Here is an 18,674-nt window from a genome sequence, read left to right on the forward strand (position 1 = left end):
ACAGATTATGCTATAATTACAAAAATGGGACACTCTGGAACAATGAAAACAATTTATATATAGGATGTAGCAATTCCGTGGGTGCAAAAGGAAAACAAGTGTAATTGCTATATATGCACAGAATATTTCTGGAATGATACTCGGAACCATAGATTACCTCCAAAATCTGTCGCTGGGACCTGGAGGCCAGCTGGGGTGGATAGTAAATAAATCTTTATCTAAACCATGTGACTGTGTATCAGGTGATCGCTTCTCACATTGGCGATATTTAAAAGTATTAGTAATGTAACTATTTTTAGTATATACATGACCATAGCATTTTATAAAAAACTAAGGACAAATTAATATGTAATAGTAGTCATATTTTTCAAAATGTCAAGTGTGAGTGTATACAGTAAACGGCCTAGAAAGAGCAAAGTGGTAGCAAAGAGCGGGACTATTACTGATTTCAGCCCTTTACGTGAACTTTCTACTTTTTCATCTTTTTGAACACGTGCTGAGGATCTGTTTGGATCTGATGATTGGAAAACGAGCAGCAACGCCATTTCGATTTTGAGGAAGGGCGAGGAGGCACCAGCAATGCGGGAAGGACTGAACCCCGGTGCTGCAGCTTTAGCTCCCCAGCACATGCTCCGTCCCCGGGAGGAGGACAGCCAAGGGAATCTGGAGCTTGTTGGAAAACAAGGAAATTAAGGACTTCCTTTAAAGGGTAAGTTATCTTACGTCTGGGCAATTTGGTTTGGCTTTGTTTTAGGAGAAAACTGAAATCTTACAGTGTGCTCCTCTGAATGGCGGATCCCACACAACAGGGCGTTGGGGATTGTGGCAGTGTTAGGCCTGTTCTCCAACTACGCCAGCTCCCTGCTTTCGAGGCGCAGAGCAGGCGTGCAGTTTCCAGCCCTGCTGAAGTTAAGTCAGGCCCTAAGATTGCTCTGGACAAAGGATTGTGGGCACGAGTGATGACTGTCACTCCTGGATGGGAGCTTTGGGGGCCAGGGCACTATTCCTTGTTCCCTTCCCTTTGTGGTGGAGATTGTGGAAGCCCAGGTCAAGGTGAAGTCCTTCAGCAGGGTCCTCGAGGTGCAGAGCAGCCTCCTGCCCCATGCTGGCCATGGTGCACGAGCAGGAAATCGATTACTGTGTGTCGAACCTCTGAGTGTTTCTCACTGCAGCATTTCTGCGCATATTCCATGGAGCCCAGTGCAAAATGCAAACGCAGAGCTCTGTGCTAAAAAGCTGTTTAGCATTTCAGATGGCGGTGCAGACTGCCTGACTCCACGGGGTCTCTGGGCACCAGGCCCTGTGTGACTGTTTACGTCACACGCCCAGGAGAGCGGCCCGAGTTTTCCATTTCAACATCGCAACAGTCCTGAAAACAGGTCTTATTTCCTGTGTATTCCCTTATTTCACATGTAAAGAAACTGGCGTCTTAAACAGCTTGCTTAAAATCACAGAGTTAGCAAATGCCAGAAACCAGAATTTTATTATATTTGTATTATTAACATTGCCATCATGGGTCTTTTGTAGATTCATGGTTCTGGGCCTGAGAGCACAGGGAGCCAAGTATTCCATTACAGGGGGCAAAAGGGACTTAAGCAATATTTAATCCTTTGAAGAAAAGCACCCAGCCACAGTTTTCAACAGAAGGCAAGAGAAGAGTTAAAGTCTAACTCATTACATACTAAGTGAATGTTTTCTTTTGCCAGAAACTATAATTAGTAATTTCAATCCTTATCTGAAATACCTGCCTCAGCGCTTGCTGAAGAGTATCAATAAAGAAAAGCAGGCACCGCTTTTAATTTCCCTGCTATAACTAATTAGCATTAGAGAAACCATTTTCATAAGCAATGCGCTAACAATCGCTTGGTAACTGGAAACAAAAGCTAATGGTGCAGCTTTCTCCATGGCAACCAAACATGGAAAAGAGCGATCCGGAGCAACCAAAGGGAGACCTGGGGCATGAAAGCAAGACCCTGGCTCTGAGCAGCAGTGTGAAAAGGCAGCTTGTAGCCCTTCAACCCCACGCATCGCGAAGGATGCTGAGGTCGGGAACAGTGCTTTGAATGAAACGCGTTGCTTGCCGCTATGTAAATATTTTGTATGTATTCCTTAAAAGCTATCTATGATGTGTAGAGGCTATTGTTTAAAAAGGCTCTTCCTATTCAATTGCATGGTTTTTCTTTGAGATTCCCTATTGCACCTCCCATCCAACATTTCCCTACCCCTTGTCCTTCTTACAAGAAACTGTCATAGGGTATGGAAGGGTTCAAGACAGGTCATGAAAAGAACATTTGGCTCAAAAAGAACACAGGCAGTGAATCTGGGAATAAAAATGGCAGTTCAGGCTAGCCCATGGCCTACTGGCTAAGGGAGCTGGATCCCACATGGCCAACCCTGGTTCAAATACTGGCGTGGTGGCTTGAAAAACATGCAGGGCGCATGTGCATGAATGCTGCAGGTCCTGACAGAATGGGGAAATGGAGCAGGAGGGATTGAGGTGTGACACGCCCATTGGAAGTGCTGCTCCCTCTCTGTCTCTGTCTCTCCAGTGAGCACATGCACCCTCTGGCAATTAAAAAAAAGTTGTAAATTAATTAACATCACACGCCCAGGAGAACGGCCCGAGTTTTCCATTTCAACATCGCAACAGTCCTGAAAACAGGTCTTATTTCCTGTGTATTCCCTTATTTCACATGTAAAGAAACTGGCGTCTTAAACAGCTTGCTTAAAATCACAGAGTTAGCAAATGCCAGAAACCAGAATTTTATTATATTTGTATTATTAACATTGCCATCATGGGTCTTTTGTAGATTCATGGTTCTGGGCCTGAGAGCACAGGGAGCCAAGTATTCCATTACAGGGGGCAAAAGGGACTTAAGCAATATTTAATCCTTTGAAGAAAAGCACCCAGCCACAGTTTTCAACAGAAGGCAAGAGAAGAGTTAAAGTCTAACTCATTACATACTAAGTGAATGTTTTCTTTTGCCAGAAACTATAATTAGTAATTTCAATCCTTATCTGAAATACCTGCCTCAGCGCTTGCTGAAGAGTATCAATAAAGAAAAGCAGGCACCGCTTTTAATTTCCCTGCTATAACTAATTAGCATTAGAGAAACCATTTTCATAAGCAATGCGCTAACAATCGCTTGGTAACTGGAAACAAAAGCTAATGGTGCAGCTTTCTCCATGGCAACCAAACATGGAAAAGAGCGATCCGGAGCAACCAAAGGGAGACCTGGGGCATGAAAGCAAGACCCTGGCTCTGAGCAGCAGTGTGAAAAGGCAGCTTGTAGCCCTTCAACCCCACGCATCGCGAAGGATGCTGAGGTCGGGAACAGTGCTTTGAATGAAACGCGTTGCTTGCCGCTATGTAAATATTTTGTATGTATTCCTTAAAAGCTATCTATGATGTGTAGAGGCTATTGTTTAAAAAGGCTCTTCCTATTCAATTGCATGGTTTTTCTTTGAGATTCCCTATTGCACCTCCCATCCAACATTTCCCTACCCCTTGTCCTTCTTACAAGAAACTGTCATAGGGTATGGAAGGGTTCAAGACAGGTCATGAAAAGAACATTTGGCTCAAAAAGAACACAGGCAGTGAATCTGGGAATAAAAATGGCAGTTCAGGCTAGCCCGTGGCCTACTGGCTAAGGGAGCTGGATCCCACATGGCCAACCCTGGTTCAAATACTGGTGTGGTGGCTTGAAAAACATGCAGGGCGCATGTGCATGAATGCTGCAGGTCCTGACAGAATGGGGAAATGGAGCAGGAGGGATTGAGGTGTGACACGCCCATTGGAAGTGCTGCTCCCTCTCTGTCTCTGTCTCTCCAGTGAGCACATGCACCCTCTGGCAATTAAAAAAAAGTTGTAAATTAATTACGGATTTCATAACGAAATCTTATTGTTCTATTTGAGCTCTTTATTATTCTTCATTGGTTATGCCATAGACCACCTTAGTGAGTTAGCACAAATCCTGTGTCTTCATTCTCTTTTCATAAAAATCCAGTTTGGATCGTTTCTCAAAGAAAGGAGGAAGGAAGAAAAGATACAAAGAAAGGAAGTATAAACACCAAAGAATCCAGTTTGTTAGAGTTACATGAGAAAAATCAGTGTGATACTGGTAAATAAATGTTCACGGGTTGGGGGGTAACAATGTCATGTATCAATAATGAACTCAGTAGACACTTAAAATGCAAAAGGGGGTCAAGTGGTTTTGCAGGGGTGGCCCACGTTGAATGGCGCCTGGACTCACATCCTGAGGCCTCCCTGGGTACACGGGGTGTGCATACATGCCTGTGATCCAGGCTGACTGAGTCTAGAGGTAGAATGTAGTATGGAGTCCTTTCTGGGTGCATGTTTCACTCTTCCTCTTTCTATCTCTCAGGGGAGAAATGAAAGAATGAGCTTTAAAAAAATGAAAAAGCAGGGCCAGCAGGTGGCATGATAGTTAAGGCGCTGAACTCACACATGGCCAACTGCAGTTCGAATCCCTGACCTGGTGGTTTGAAAATCATGTCAGGCACATGTTTGCATGTGCCCAACATCCTAGGAAGATAATAGAGAAGGGATTGTGATGTGGCCATTCCCACTTGGGGGTGATTTTTTCACTTTCCCTCTCTCTGTCTTTCTCCAGCGAGTGAACGTGCCCAATAGCAAAAACCTAAAAAAAAAAAAAAAGTAGATCATTCTTGAAGATATACTTAATTTAATTAAGACATATGAAAACTTTTATCCATTTAAAAAAAACTATATTCAAATAGAAAACATAAAAACGAGGAGAATGTATCTCATGCTGTTCAACTAGACTTGCCATTAAATGATAAACTGAAGGTTCATCTCTCTCAAATACCCATGTTGGAGGAACTGTGGGGTAGCATTTGCTGATCACTGCCAAATTACTACTACCCACAAGGGATACTGGTCAGTATGCTAGGGTACTGTGACAGCAGCTCCCTGAAGGAGCTTAGATAAAAAGCTAAAACTGGGGTAGCCTGCACTGTGGTATTGAAGGCAGCTGGATCCTACGTGACCAAATGCGCAATTTGAGTCTTGGACCTGGTGGCTTAAAAATCATGCCAGGCACATGTATGTGCATGCCCCACATCCTGAGGGGAAAATGGAGGAGGGGGAATTGCCGTGTGACTTTCCCTCCCACCCCCAGGGACGATTTATCTCTCTTTCTCTCTGGTGAGCTCACATGTTCTATAATAAAAAGCCTAAACTGTCCCTACTCCTTGGTCAAGAAAACAACTGTTACCTACATGACTGTGAGTAGACATATAGAATAATATGGATAAATATTTTAAGAGAGAAAGATAACCATCATGAATTAGCTGCTGGTTTGAGAGCAGGCTTTTAAATATCTACTTTCTCTGTATAATTTTAATTTTTTAAATTATACAGGGGACAAAGCACAAGTGCAGACTGGCTGGGCTGGGAAGCACGCGGAATGCCTTCTTCTATGGTACCATTAATCCCCTGCGAGTCAGTCTGACGGTCAGAGCTTCTGACTTTCTGTACTTGGCTCTCCTTGACCGGGAGGCCAGCACATGGCTAATGACCCCAATTCTGGCATTGTTTCTTAGTCTTTTTTTTTTTTTTTTTTTTGCACAAAGGTTAATTGAATTTTTACAAGGGTTTCCTAGAGGACTTCCACAACATTTTGGTATTAAAACAAAAGGCAATCTTATAATAGATTTATAATATGACTTCCATAAGCCCTTTAAGTATTTTAGTTTAGGTTTTCCGTGCTGTGTTACGTTTTATAGTTTTTGCGAATTTCTACAGACCTTCTCAGTGTCTTCTCTGAATTTAATCACAAAGTTTGGCAGTTCAGACTCATTCATTCTCCCTCAGTTTCTTTAAGTTTGAAAGTGAAATTGGTTTTGTGAGACAGAATTTGTGGGACTTCTCAACACTCTCTCCCTATGTGTTCAGCAGATAGATGATATTTCTGATTCACAATAACTGACCATTCAGTTTCTAAAGCAGGAAAAAGACTACTTGAATACTATCAATGAGACAAATTCAGAGATGCTGAAAGTTAAATGACAGAGGTAACCATTTTCATAGTTGCACGTTAATTGATTGACTTGGCTTTTTGTTTAAGATCCACTCCAAAGCACTTGCTAATAGTTACACAAATGATTTAAAGTGCTTAATTTTGGCTTTCCTTAGAAAATCCTTGATAAAGATTGAACATGGCTGGAAAACCTGTCATGCCTGAGTGCTAATTAGCCCGGGGTTCCTGCCTTAGCATCTTGTCAGGCTTCCTCTAGAAGGACAGGGAAGGGATAATAGCCAATAGAATATGTACTTGCATTAATTTTTAGTATACAAACTCATGGAGCTACCATTAAATTCACTAAACTTTAATGAGATACATGGTGGCCTACTTCAAGCATCATATTCCTGAAAGTGACAACCACATTAATGTCTGCCCCCATCCACAAGAGAGAGCACAAGATAATTCAAACAGGTTAGTACCCACTGCGACCACTTGCCGCTTAGGGAGTGGGAAGGGCATAGTAAGATCGTGGCTGGATTTTAGCATAAAGTACAACACCCATAACTGGGTTTTGACAGTCTTTTTGGTACTCTGGGAAACACCTCAAACCTCCAGGTGAGTCAGCAAATCAGAAGAAAACTGGAGGTGGTGTCATTTGTATCATTATTATCATTACTAATAATAACTAGATGCATTGAGCATATTATGTGTCAGGTAGTCCCAAATGCTTACTCTGCATAAATGAATCTAACTTCTACAACAATCCTGGCCCTGTGAGATAGTTAATGGAGTTGCTCTTTTTGAAGAAGAGACAACCCAACTTGGGAAGCTTAGACAACTCTCCCAAAGCAAGCCATTGTGCAGAGTGAGAACTAGAGGCAGAGAACTGGACTCGGGGTTCTCAGCCTCAGTATTAGAACATTTGGGGCCAGACTATTCCTTGTCATGAGGACTCTTGCACACTGCAGGATATTCAGGAGCATCCCTGCCTCCACCCACTAGATGCCAGTATCATCCTCCAGTTGTGATGACAAAAACTGTCTCCAGACATTGCCAAATGTCCCCTGGGGGACAAAATTGCTAGCTGTTGAGAACCATTCTGACGCAAAGATCTCTGCTCAGAACCTCCTAGCTTGGCTGCTGCTTAGCTTCCCTAGATTGCCCGGGTCCTTTTCCTACCTCTGAGAGGGGAAATCAGGTTGTGCTTACACAAGTGGAAAAGGAATCAGCGCACAGGACCACTTTGACAGACCAAGATATTCAGCACATATTAGCTTTAAGAATAAATTGACATAGGCTAGAATAACATTTTCAACAAATCAACATTTGGTCTATAACAAATCTATGAATACATTTGGGAGTTTATTATGTACCAAACCAATCATTCAAATGACTACATGATGTCTTTTTGAGAAATAAACTGGATTTAATTTGGAAGGCTAGGAGTAGTAGGCGGAGAGTCCATTTTATTTCCTGGTTATACCAGTGTTTGGTGGATAGTTAAAAACCTGTATGTATCTCCATCAGCTAGTTCTTACCATTTCCCCATTGATTCTCTTCAGAAAAAAACCTGTGTCTTGTTTCCTTCTAATGTATATAAGAGCAAACATGGATGAGGAAGAGCGAGACAGGGAAACAGGACAACATGAATCCTCAGGCTTGGCAGCTTCTCTAACATAATAGCTACAAATAGTAATGACTAGACTTTTTCTAGGCTGGAAAGAACTGTCATGAACAGACCCTGCTTCTCTAACATAATAGCTGTAAATAGTAATGACTAGACTTTTCCTAGGCTGGAAAGAACTGTCATGAACAGACCCTTAAGGATGATTCTGGTGAGAGCTCAGAAGAGGAGGAGAGCTGTAGAGAAAGCCTCAGTCCTAGAGATTTCCTAAGTGGCTGTGATCATAATGTTGGCAGAAATATGGCTAATATGGATGGCAAAGGCAATTATGATGATGTCTTAGATAGAAATGAGGAATAGTTTATTGCAAACTTGAGGAAAAGCCATCCTTGTTATAAAGCAGTAAAGAACATGGCTGAATTGTGTCCACATAGCATTGCTTTGTGGAAGGCAGGATTTAAGAGCAATGAGGTAGGCTACTTCATGGAAGAAATCTCTAAGAAAAGTCTTCAGAGGTCTGCATGACTTCTTTTAAGCACTTACAGTATGATATGGTAAGAGATAAATGAATTCAAGGTAGAATTTATAATAAACAAAAGAACTAGAACACAAAGAGTTGGAAAATTCTCAGTCTGGCCATATAAAGAATGAAACATGTGTTTAAGAAAGCAGACTAAGTGTAGCAAAACTATCCTTTTATAAAGATATTAATATAGATGGAAAGAATCCAGACGTTATTCATCAAGACAATGGGAAAATGACCCCAAAGGCACTTCAGAGATCTTCCAGGCTTCCAGAGTGCTTGGGGATTGAAGGCAGAATAGCTTCAAAGTAGGCACCCAGGGAATTTGTGGAACCTTGAGACTTACTCCTCAGTGCCATCTCTTAAGTCTACTCCTCAAATTCCAGTGGCATGCTCCTTGGCCACTCCTGGTGTGTCTCTAGTGGGCCCAGGTACAAAGGTCAGAAGTTATAATCACAAAGTGCTAACTCTGTAAGTATGCTGAGGACATGAGCATTTGAGGGATATCTGCGTCCACCTAGATTTCAAAGATGCCTTAGATGGCCTTATAGTTAAGGCAGAGAAATTCCATGGGGTTGATGTCGTTGCAGAGGGTACCCAGTACGTCAATGCTTAGTGGAGCCATGGAGGTAGGCAGCTTCAAAGAGTCTACCAAGGTAATGGCTACTGGAGCCCTGGGGAATGGTGCTTCTCCTAAAGACCCCACAACCACTGGAGTACAATCTCGGCCTAGGAGAGCTGCAGGAACCCAACTTCAGTGTGTAAGAGAGGCTGCATGGGCTGCAACCAGCAAAACTGGGAGCAGAGCTCTCAGGGCCTTGGGAGCCAATCTCTGCTCCAGGGCATGGAGTCAAAGAAAATTATTCTGAAGCTTTAAGGTTTGCACTGTGTGGTTTTAGATTTACTTTGGACTTTCTTCTTGTTTACTGCCTCTTTTGAAAGGGGAATGTCTATTCTATGCCTACCCCACCAGTATTTTGGAAGTAAATAAGTATTTTGATTTCACAGGCTTACAGATGGAGGGAAATTTGTCTCAGGATGAATTGTACCCTGAGTTTCACCCATACCTGACTTAGGTGCTATTTAGCTGAGACTTTGGACTTACACTTTAAAGTTGATGCTGGAATGAGTTAAGACTTTCGGGGGTTACTGGGATGCAAATAAATGTATTTTGTATGTGAGAAGAACATCATTTTTTTGTTTGAGACAATGGTTAGTAGAGCCTGGGGGCTCCAAACTGAAAGATCAATTTTTGGTTTGACTAATGGCATCCCCTTCAAAATGTATGTTGAAACTTGATCCCCAGAGCAGTAGTATTAAGAGCTGTGGCCTTTGGGAGGTGATTAAGTCATTAAAGCTCTTTCTTCATGAATGGAATTAGCACTCTTAAAAGTGGCCAAGTATGAAGAGAACATTCCCCTGCCTTTCAGCCCTTTCTTCCTGTGAGGGCAGAGAATTCCTCCCCTCTGGAGGATGCAACAACAAGGCACTATCTTGAAAACAGAAAACAGCCTTCACCAGGCAGCAGTACCGCAGGTGCCTTGATCTTAGCCCTCCAGCACCATGGGAAATAAATGTCAGTTGCCTATAAATGATCCAATCTCAGGTTTTTTTGTAAGATAAGTACTAGAAGATAAAGCAGATACAGTACATACAAGAAAGAAGTTTGTACCTGTAATGAATTAGTTAAAAATCAGTGCTTTAATTATTTGGCAGATTTACTTGAAAGAATAAAGAAAATTCAAGTAGCTATAATGAGAAAAATAGAATATAGACTAACCTAAAATAATCTGGAGACTGGGAACAATAATAATATCTTATAAGGTATCTAGATATTGGCTTGTATTGAAGTTTCCTGGGTTTTGAAAAATTTATGATAGAATGCTTACATGCATAAGAGAGAGGAGGGAAACAGAAAGAGTGCGAAGCTCCCTTCACAGTGCTTAGTTATCCTGTGATCCCCTTCTCCCAGTCCTCCAGCTCGCCAGGATCCTAGGCACATGCACACACACCTACTGTACTTTCAGGCTGATGGCTGGGGACCTGGTCAGTATGTGAGTTCCAGATCTGTAATCTACCAACTGTGCCATAGAGGCTGGGTCTAATTTTTTTTTTTTTTTTTTTTTTTTTCCCTTCACAGTGCTTAGTTATCCTGTGATCCCCTTCTCCCAGTCCTCCAGCTCGCCAGGATCCTAGGCACATGCACACACACCTACTGTACTTTCAGGCTGATGGCTGGGGACCTGGTCAGTATGTGAGTTCCAGATCTGTAATCTACCAACTGTGCCATAGAGGCTGGGTCTAATTTTTTTTTTTTTTTTTTTTTTTTTTATTTATTAGTAGAGGCTGGGTCTACTTTTTTTTTTTTTAAGTTTATTTATTTATTTCTTCCATGAGTAAGAGAGAAAAACAGAGACAGACAGATAGGCAGCACCTGCAGCAAGTCTTGATGCTGCTAGCCACTCCTAGCTTCAGCTAGCCTTGGATCATGGGTATGTGTGCACTCAGTTGTCCCCTCATGTGAACCTGGAACCTTCCATGTGGGCCATCCTCACAGAGTGCTGAGTTTTACCACTGCACCACTGTCCCACCCTGTTGATTTTTTTTTTTGGGGGGGGGAGAGGTTTTCGCTATAGGGCACATGCACTTGCCAGACAGACAGAGAGAGACAGGGAGACAGAAAGTGAGAAATCATCCCCCCATGGGGGATGGCCACGCTGCAATCCCTTCTCCTCTGTTCTCCTCTCGGGATCTTGGGCACGCACGCACATGCGCCAGGCGTGAGTTTTAAGCCACCAGGTCCGGGACGCGAACCGCGGTCGACTACATGGGAGTCCAGTGACATAGCCGTTACGCTAACTGCTGGTCCCCCACCCTGTTGATTTTTAAAAAATCTTTTAAAAGTCTGAGAATATCAGGTTAAAAATAGAAAAACGGATTTATTTATTGAGAATTTTAAACTTAGAAACGTATGTACCTTAAACTTTAAGATTCTATTAGACTGATTTTATAGAATGTGAGGGCTAGAATTTACCTTAAAGTTTATCTAGAAGAGATGCTGACTTTTAGCAAACAAAATATTTCCCAGAAACTTAATTCTTTTAAGAATAGATGAAGCATTTAAATTATTATTATTTTTTACAATTTGAGTTTATTTTTGATGAGCACATATTTTTGAAATTTGGTATAAAGGGAGGACAGTTGCAATCATTTTGATAATCACAGAATTTTGGGGCCTTTTTTCATATGAGATGGTTAGATAGGCACAGAGTAGATAAGTTATTGGTCCAGGGTCACAGATTGGCAAGGCAAAGATGAAAGCTTAGGTCTTCTGCCTTTTTAACGTGTGCTCTTTCACTTCACACTGCCTCTATTATTAAATTACTTAATTTATCAGAGCAAAAAGCAAAACCTTAGGGATGCTATTAGCAATTTACTATTTCCAGTTCTTTTGGGAATCTGTTAATTGCCCTTTCATAAATGCTGCTCATTATGATTAAGACTTTGATTAAATGTGGAAGTCTATAATTTATATAACATTATAGACATATTTAAAATGAATTTAAAGCACCACAATAGCACAAATTGTGCATTCAAATCTTTCAACACTATTAAATACCCACTTTTAATCACTCAAGGATTTCTCAAGAACCTGCTTTGTGCTAGTACAACCTGATTCTCCCCTCAAGAAGCTTATCTTTAATTAAAGAGAACTCACGTTTGAATAAAATAAATGTCAGTGTATGAGTACAAATCCAGGAGGAGTGCATGTCATCTTCACAGAGGTCGAGGGTACTAAGGTCAGCTGAAGGACAAGTCCAATGTAGTGAGGTGGGAAAAGAAGGGAATTCCGATAGAGAGACAGTGATGGTAAGGATGGCTAAGATGCATGGACTGTCACTAACCCTGTTAGGCCCCATGCTAAGGACTATAGACAAATAATATTTAATTCTCAAAGCAATTCTGAGTTAAGTACTATTGCTCAACCATTTTATCTTAACCATTTGTTCAAATTTTTGGCATGGGCACATGCTCTCACCAGAGAGAAGAGAGACAGAGAGCAACAGAGGGAGGGAAGGTGAGAAATCAGTTCCCGGGGGTGAGGGGGATAACCATACCACCACAAAACTTTTTCTTTCATTCTTCTCTTGGGATTTTGGGCACACATGCACATGTTCTGGGAGTGAGTTTCAAGCTGCTGAGTCTGGGACTTGAACCGTGGTTAGTCATGTGGGAGTTTAGCCACCTGCTGGTCCCACTAAATCCTTTTCACAGAAGAAAAACCCTTTATGCTAGTAAGTGCTGAGTAAGGGGACAAGGACTCTAGCCAAGATGGACCGACTTCAGGTCCCATGCCACTCTCTACTCTCCTATCCTGCCCCTTCACTTATCTGTGTGAGCCAAGGCAAGAAACACAGTCAGGGGCTTAAGGGGTGGCAAAGGAAGCTTCTGGATCTAAGATCATGTGTTGGGAAGGTAATGAGATGAGTTTGGGAAGGTGAGATCAGGGATGGCCTGCACAGTCAGGGAAAGGACGTTAGACTATAGCTTAAGGTTTCATCACTTGTATATGATCTTATTCAGGTTCCAGTGGTCATCTAGTAAAACAGGTTAGCCTTACAAACAGCCACAGAAAGAAATTAATTGAATAATATTCATTATTGATTACTGATATGGTAATACACATCATTTATTTACGAGGTAGAAATAGTACTTCTTTTTCATTTGTCAAAGAAAGCATTTACTGAAGATCTGCTGTGCAGGGGCACCACGTTATTCTGTCTGGCACCCCCACATCCACCATGAAGCCTGCTATTTGGAGATTCCCAGCACATGTTCAATGAATGAATACGACTTCCTACTCCTCTCATTTCCTGCCTCCCTTGTCACCCCTCTTTGCACTTCCTTCCTCTCTATTGATTTCTCTGAACATATATCTACTGAATGTCTACTACTCTTCCATGAATAAAACAAAGTCTCTGCTCCCAGAGTGGAATAAGGGGAAGAGACCAAAAATAAATAAGGCAATTAAATAAGCAGTGTAATTCCAGCTAGTGATAAATGTTATAAAGAAAGCAGGGCTGGATTGTAGGATTGATTGTGCCATGGCTGGAGGAGAGGTGGTTGGAGAAGGCTTCTCTTGGCAGGGGATGCATGAGGGCTAAACACAGAGGACAAGGTGGACACACAAATATTAGGAAGAAAGTCCTCTAGGAAGACAGTAGATACCCTCACAAAGGACAAATTTGGTTCACTTAAAAGACATGCCAGCCAGTGGCATGGTTAAGGCAGCGGGATCTCACATGGCTCACTTTGTAGTTCAAGTCCCAGACACAGTGGCTCATAAAACATGATGAACAGAGACAGAGAAACAAGGAAAGAAAGAGAGAAAGAACCCTACCGTGGGATGGTCACTCTGTATTCCCTTCTCCTGCATGTCCCCTCCTGTTGGGATCTTGGGCACACATCCACACAGCCCTGCAGTCAGCCTTGCGGGATCCAGCACGTCAACCACCAGGCCACAGGTTGGCCCTGACACACTATTTTCCAACAGACAATTTATTATCTTTCTTTTCTCTCTCCCTCCCTTTCTTCCTCCCTTGGCTTAATGAAAATTATATCATTTATACTATTTTGGTTTTTAGTTTCCTTGTCCATAAAGTCACAATAGTCACAGTGAAAATAAAATTAGGGCAGTTTAATCATAAACCATACAAAATTTCCTTGTTTTAAAATAAGCAGTGTAATAATAATTTAGTTTATTATGCTTGGAAAAAAAATGTTAGTTTCCTAGGGATCAAATCCATGACCTATTGATACAGGGATTCCTAAATTTTCATTACATTTCTGGTTTATGTCCTCCTTGAATTGTCAAGATTTGGTTTGTTAGCCAAAGGATGACATTGTTTTCAAGGGAAAGGAAAGCTTTGAAAAACCAAACCATTACATGAAGGCTTTCTTCCAGGCCCTGCAGGAGCTCCCCAATCCCTTGCCTGATGCTGACTGTGTGAACACCGAGTTCTGGATTCATGTGTGCTCCAATGGCTCCTGCCATACTGCTTTCAATTACTTTGAGTTGGGCATCCAATTCCCTCAGTAACTGCTAGGTTTCTCCTGCCCATCTGTTACTGCGGAGGCATTTTGCCCTAGAAAGAAGGTAGCTGTTAGAGAATTCCAACTTAATGTAGCACGAGGAGGCCAGGCCAGCCACCACAATGCAATAATACAGTCACCTTCTCTAGTCAAGCTAAAGAGGAAAAGAGGAACCGACAGAAATCAGGCCAGAGAGTAGCCACAGTCACAAAGACTAGCAAAGTGTTACCCGGCTTGTGGAGAGCTGCCTTTGGGGTACTACCTCCTGGCACCAAAGAATCCCTAGGTGGTGGTCTGCCCTCTATTCGTCTATGTAGACCTTTTCACTGTCGCAGGTACCACTGTGTGTTCAGACCTCATTATGGAGAGTCAAACACTCGCAGTCAGATAGCTGATAACTTTAAAGGATTTTGAAATGATGTGGTTCTCTCAGAAAGTGTTACAGGCTCAGTAGGGTGGTGGCTTGGCTGACAGAGCAGGGCAATGCCCAAGGGGTTGTACATGTTTATTCCCTAAGGCTTCCCCGGTAGCTCTGTGAACCGAACAGAGGATGTCAATGGGGTGTGTTTCAGACTGGCTCTACTGAACCTGGTTGATCATCATTGGATGAACTATTTCTACTAGTCCAAAAGGAGAGGGATTCTAATAGTGGGGTACAAATTTGAGTCTTGGAGAACAACTTCCTGGGCTCGTGATTGGGGTGAATCCTTTACTCTCTGTGCTTCGCAGTGCTAGCACAATGGGTAGAGGTGTGCTTCAGAGATGAACCCAGAGAAGGTCAAACCCAGCCTTTTCATTTGCTCATGCCACTTTGTGGAAGCTACTTCTTTAACCTCAGCTGTAACCTCTTAAAAGAACGATTCAAATATTATCTTCCTCCCAGAATTGTTAAGAGAATGAAGTGAGATAAAACATAGTGTAAGACCTATCATGTAGTAAATACCCAATGTACAGTGTACAGAAATGAATTAACTACTGCTATGCAAGTAAAAGCGCTTTGTTAAGTCTGAGTGTAAATTGTTTTAATGATGAAGTTGAGTACTTGCGTTCAGTACTGTCTTAGTAACTTGCCAATGATCGAAAGGCATAGCAGGTCTGCTTGCCAGGTGGATGGCACAAATCTAGGCTTGGTGTCCTACAAGGTCATAACCAACATATAGCCTTAAAGTGATAAATTGAAATCAACAGAGATAAAAATAAAATGTTCTTTTTGTTTCAGAAAACGAAGTACATAAGAGCTGGCAAGAAGAGACATGGTTTGGGTGTGATCGATGTGCAAAATCCTAAACGCCTTTATTGATGATATAAGCTGATGCTGTCCTTGGGGTGATGACCAGTTCCTCCAAATCCTGAGGTTCTGTTCCATTGCATTCCACTCTAATTCTAAAACAGCTGGAATTGTGAACTTTCTCCCAGGAACCGAAGCTTAAGAGGGGCCTATTACTAGGTGGAGAGAAACTTGGCAACTCAGTTTGGAAATACAGTAGGTGAAGGAACTTGAAATATTTGAAGATGACAGCTAGGGCAGGGATTACACTCACTTTCTGCTAACATGGAAGGTGGAACTCTGACATATAAGTGGCTACTGAAGGGAGAAAGGATTTTATTTCATAACAGAAGAAACTCCTTAGTAATTTCTGCAGTCAAAGTGGCACGGACTTTGGCTGAATTTGGTGGATATAGTGAAGCCCTCCCTGCTGTGTTTGTGTAGAGGTTTGGTGGTTGTGGGAAGATTCATGATACCCTGGGTATCCTGTTAGCCCAGCTCACTGCTGAAGGCCCTATTCCATTTTGTGACTGTAATGCAGTGGACTACACAAATCATTTTTAATACAGACTTAATTTTTATAAAAACATATCCATGAATGAAGATGTAGTTGTAAAATGCAAACATAAATATAAACATTTCCTCCAATGAGGAAAATAAGGAACTAGCTTCAGATTTTACTTATTCCAAGGTGACCTATCTGAAATGTCTTCTTGATCATATTTTAAGAGGATTTAAGACCTAGAATGGGAGGGTTGTGTCTTATTCATATTTCCATCTCCAAAAAGTGTCTAATAATTAGAGGAGATCATATTGATTAAACATTTACCTGTGTTAAATAATATGTTAAGTTCATTGTATTTAGTAATTCATTTAACCATCAAAAGTGCATACTATTACATACACTATGGTTTTCTCATTGACTCATGAGTAAACTGGCACTCGGGAAGTTCATGTGACTTGCCCAGCATCACACATTGAGAAGTGCCAGATCTGGGATCTGAACCTAGAAAGTTGAGTTTCTCAGCCCACACTTTTATCATTACACTATATTACCTCTCCTAAGGGAAGGCATTCAGCATCTTTTCAGTTGATGAGGTGATGAATAGCTAGACAAATAGAAGGAATAAGGAGGGATCCGTGGCGTAATCTGAATGCAGGATGCTGAGTCACAAGGGCGAGAAGGGGCAGACCCTGCAGAATAGGCTGATGAGGGGTGCTGATCACGCCTTTGTCACATCTCTTCTTTGGGCTGATTCTGTGCTGAACATCTCAGGGTGAAATTGAATGATGCACGTTAGCACAGAGAAGCAAAAGCACTCGGCTCCTCCCCTTCCTTTGCAGAGGAGACGTGTCCTGTCAGAATGATTAGTTAGAAGCTAACAGTGAAGTCCCTCAATTAGCATGCCTTCAAAATGCCATCTGTAAGTGACTAAAGAAGTGACAGCCTGAAGGCAGAGCATAGGGCTAACTCTGCAAAGACCCAACAGAGCCTGAGGAGGCAGAGCCACTCAATCAGCGGCTTTCAGCAAGTTAAAGGGTCCACCCACGAAACCAAACAAACGCTCTGCCCCCTACCACCTAGACAGAGACTGAGAAATAATTTCTGACAGCAGCGTATGATTTAGTGGGTGCTTGCAGACACAGCCTATACTTAGTTTTATACCAGATTTAATAGAACAATTCAAAATTTCACAACTACTTGGCAGCTTGCAAAAATAAAAAAAGCAAAATTTCACCCATGGAATGGAAGATGAAGAAGATGCATCACCGGGTGCTGCTGAAGTAAAAGGACTATATTAGGGTTCTGTGATACCCTGTCAGGTCTATTCAGCCCAGACTCTTTTCAGCACCCACTGTCCAGTAGGTCAGGGCAAAGGTACCTGCTAACTCAAAGCCTTAGCAAAACAGTTTGGCCCAGTCACATCCCCAGGTGTCCATGTCAGCTGAGAGGCATGACAGGGTTTTTTCATGCCTCTGTGGTGAGGAAAGGGTTGGGGCTTGCATTACTTATGTTCTGCACACAAGAAATCTCTCTATGGAGTTTGGTGATCAATCGAAATACTTCGATTCTATCTGTACAGGGAGACACCCAGTTGAACTGGGTTTCCAGTTTCTTCTTCCATTGGTTCATTCATTCAGTAACTTCATCAAACATTTTTATGTGCTGATACTGTGTTAGAGCTTTACACACATTACCCAGTTTACTCGATGATTCAACGTGCTAGGCACACTTACTCCCGTCTTATGGGAATGGGCTGGAAAGGCTTCAGTAATGTGTGCATGATGGCTGAGATCCATTTGAACACTCTGCGTCAGGTGCAATTGTAAGATCCCAGTCTTCAGCCAAGTATCAAGGCCCTGCAGGACCCGGGCCTGCCCTCCCTGGTCTCCTTTCTCCATCTTGCCCTGTTTTGAACTCTGCTGTTGACGTCTGTCTGCCCTGCTGTGCAGTACCATCCCAGAGTAGCACTGTACGTTAGGAATAGACTCCCTGCCATGCACATTGCTTAAAGTATTCTAGTACCACATTAAGAAGGTAGACTAAGCAGGTAAAACTAATTTTGATAGCATATTCTATTTATTCCAGTATGTCACACATATTATTTCACCATATTATATCAAAATTATTAATGAGATCTTATTTCTTTTTTGGCACTAAAAAAAGGAGATTTGGTACATATTTCATACATATATATTTTGTTCCCTTAAAGGAAAAGGTACGTGCCTGCCCTTTGGCTTTCTTTCTTCCTGCAGGCTAAAATGTAGATGAGCCGTCTTGAATCATACGAAAGAGGGCACGTATGAAGGATCGCAGAACAGAAAGGGAGGGTCTGCGTTTTCTTCACCGCAAAGCCAATGGAAGTCCTAGGAGAACTGTGTCCCGAGAGAGAACAAAGTTTCTATCCTATTTTCACAACTGGTTTTACTTTGGATGGGTTTAGCCACCTTCATGTACTCCCATGATTCCTAGAACCTGATTCGCTACCCTCTTGGTGGAACTAACTCTTTCTTCTGGTCTCAGCTGAAGTTTTCCTTTAGCAGGGAGACCTGTTCTAACTCGCTGAAGACGAGGCATGTGATCCTCTGGAAAAGCTTCCCCTTTCCAAGAATTCATGTGTGAGATTTTTTAGTGTCAGTGCCCCCCCCCCCCCATGC

General features: G+C 42.2%; 1 protein-coding gene and 1 long non-coding RNA gene across 4 annotated transcripts in view; one reads left to right on the forward strand and one right to left on the reverse strand.

Annotated features, from left to right (window-relative positions):
- The window catches only part of PRKN (parkin RBR E3 ubiquitin protein ligase), a 1,506,714-nt gene that overhangs the window by 127,446 nt on the left and 1,360,594 nt on the right, over positions 1-18,674 (reverse strand). The gene's annotated exons all lie outside the window — the stretch shown is intronic.
- LOC102469436 (uncharacterized) overlaps positions 506-18,674 on the forward strand; it is a 19,870-nt gene continuing 1,701 nt past the window's right edge. The window contains exons 1-2 of the long non-coding RNA XR_335124.2: positions 506-709; positions 15,468-15,602. This is a non-coding gene — a long non-coding RNA (uncharacterized LOC102469436). The remainder of the gene's footprint in view (positions 710-15,467; positions 15,603-18,674) is intronic.

This window comes from Tupaia chinensis, unplaced genomic scaffold (genome assembly GCF_000334495.1).
Source record: "Tupaia chinensis unplaced genomic scaffold, TupChi_1.0 Scaffold000346_1, whole genome shotgun sequence".
NCBI classification, from domain to species: Eukaryota; Metazoa; Chordata; class Mammalia; order Scandentia; family Tupaiidae; genus Tupaia; species Tupaia belangeri.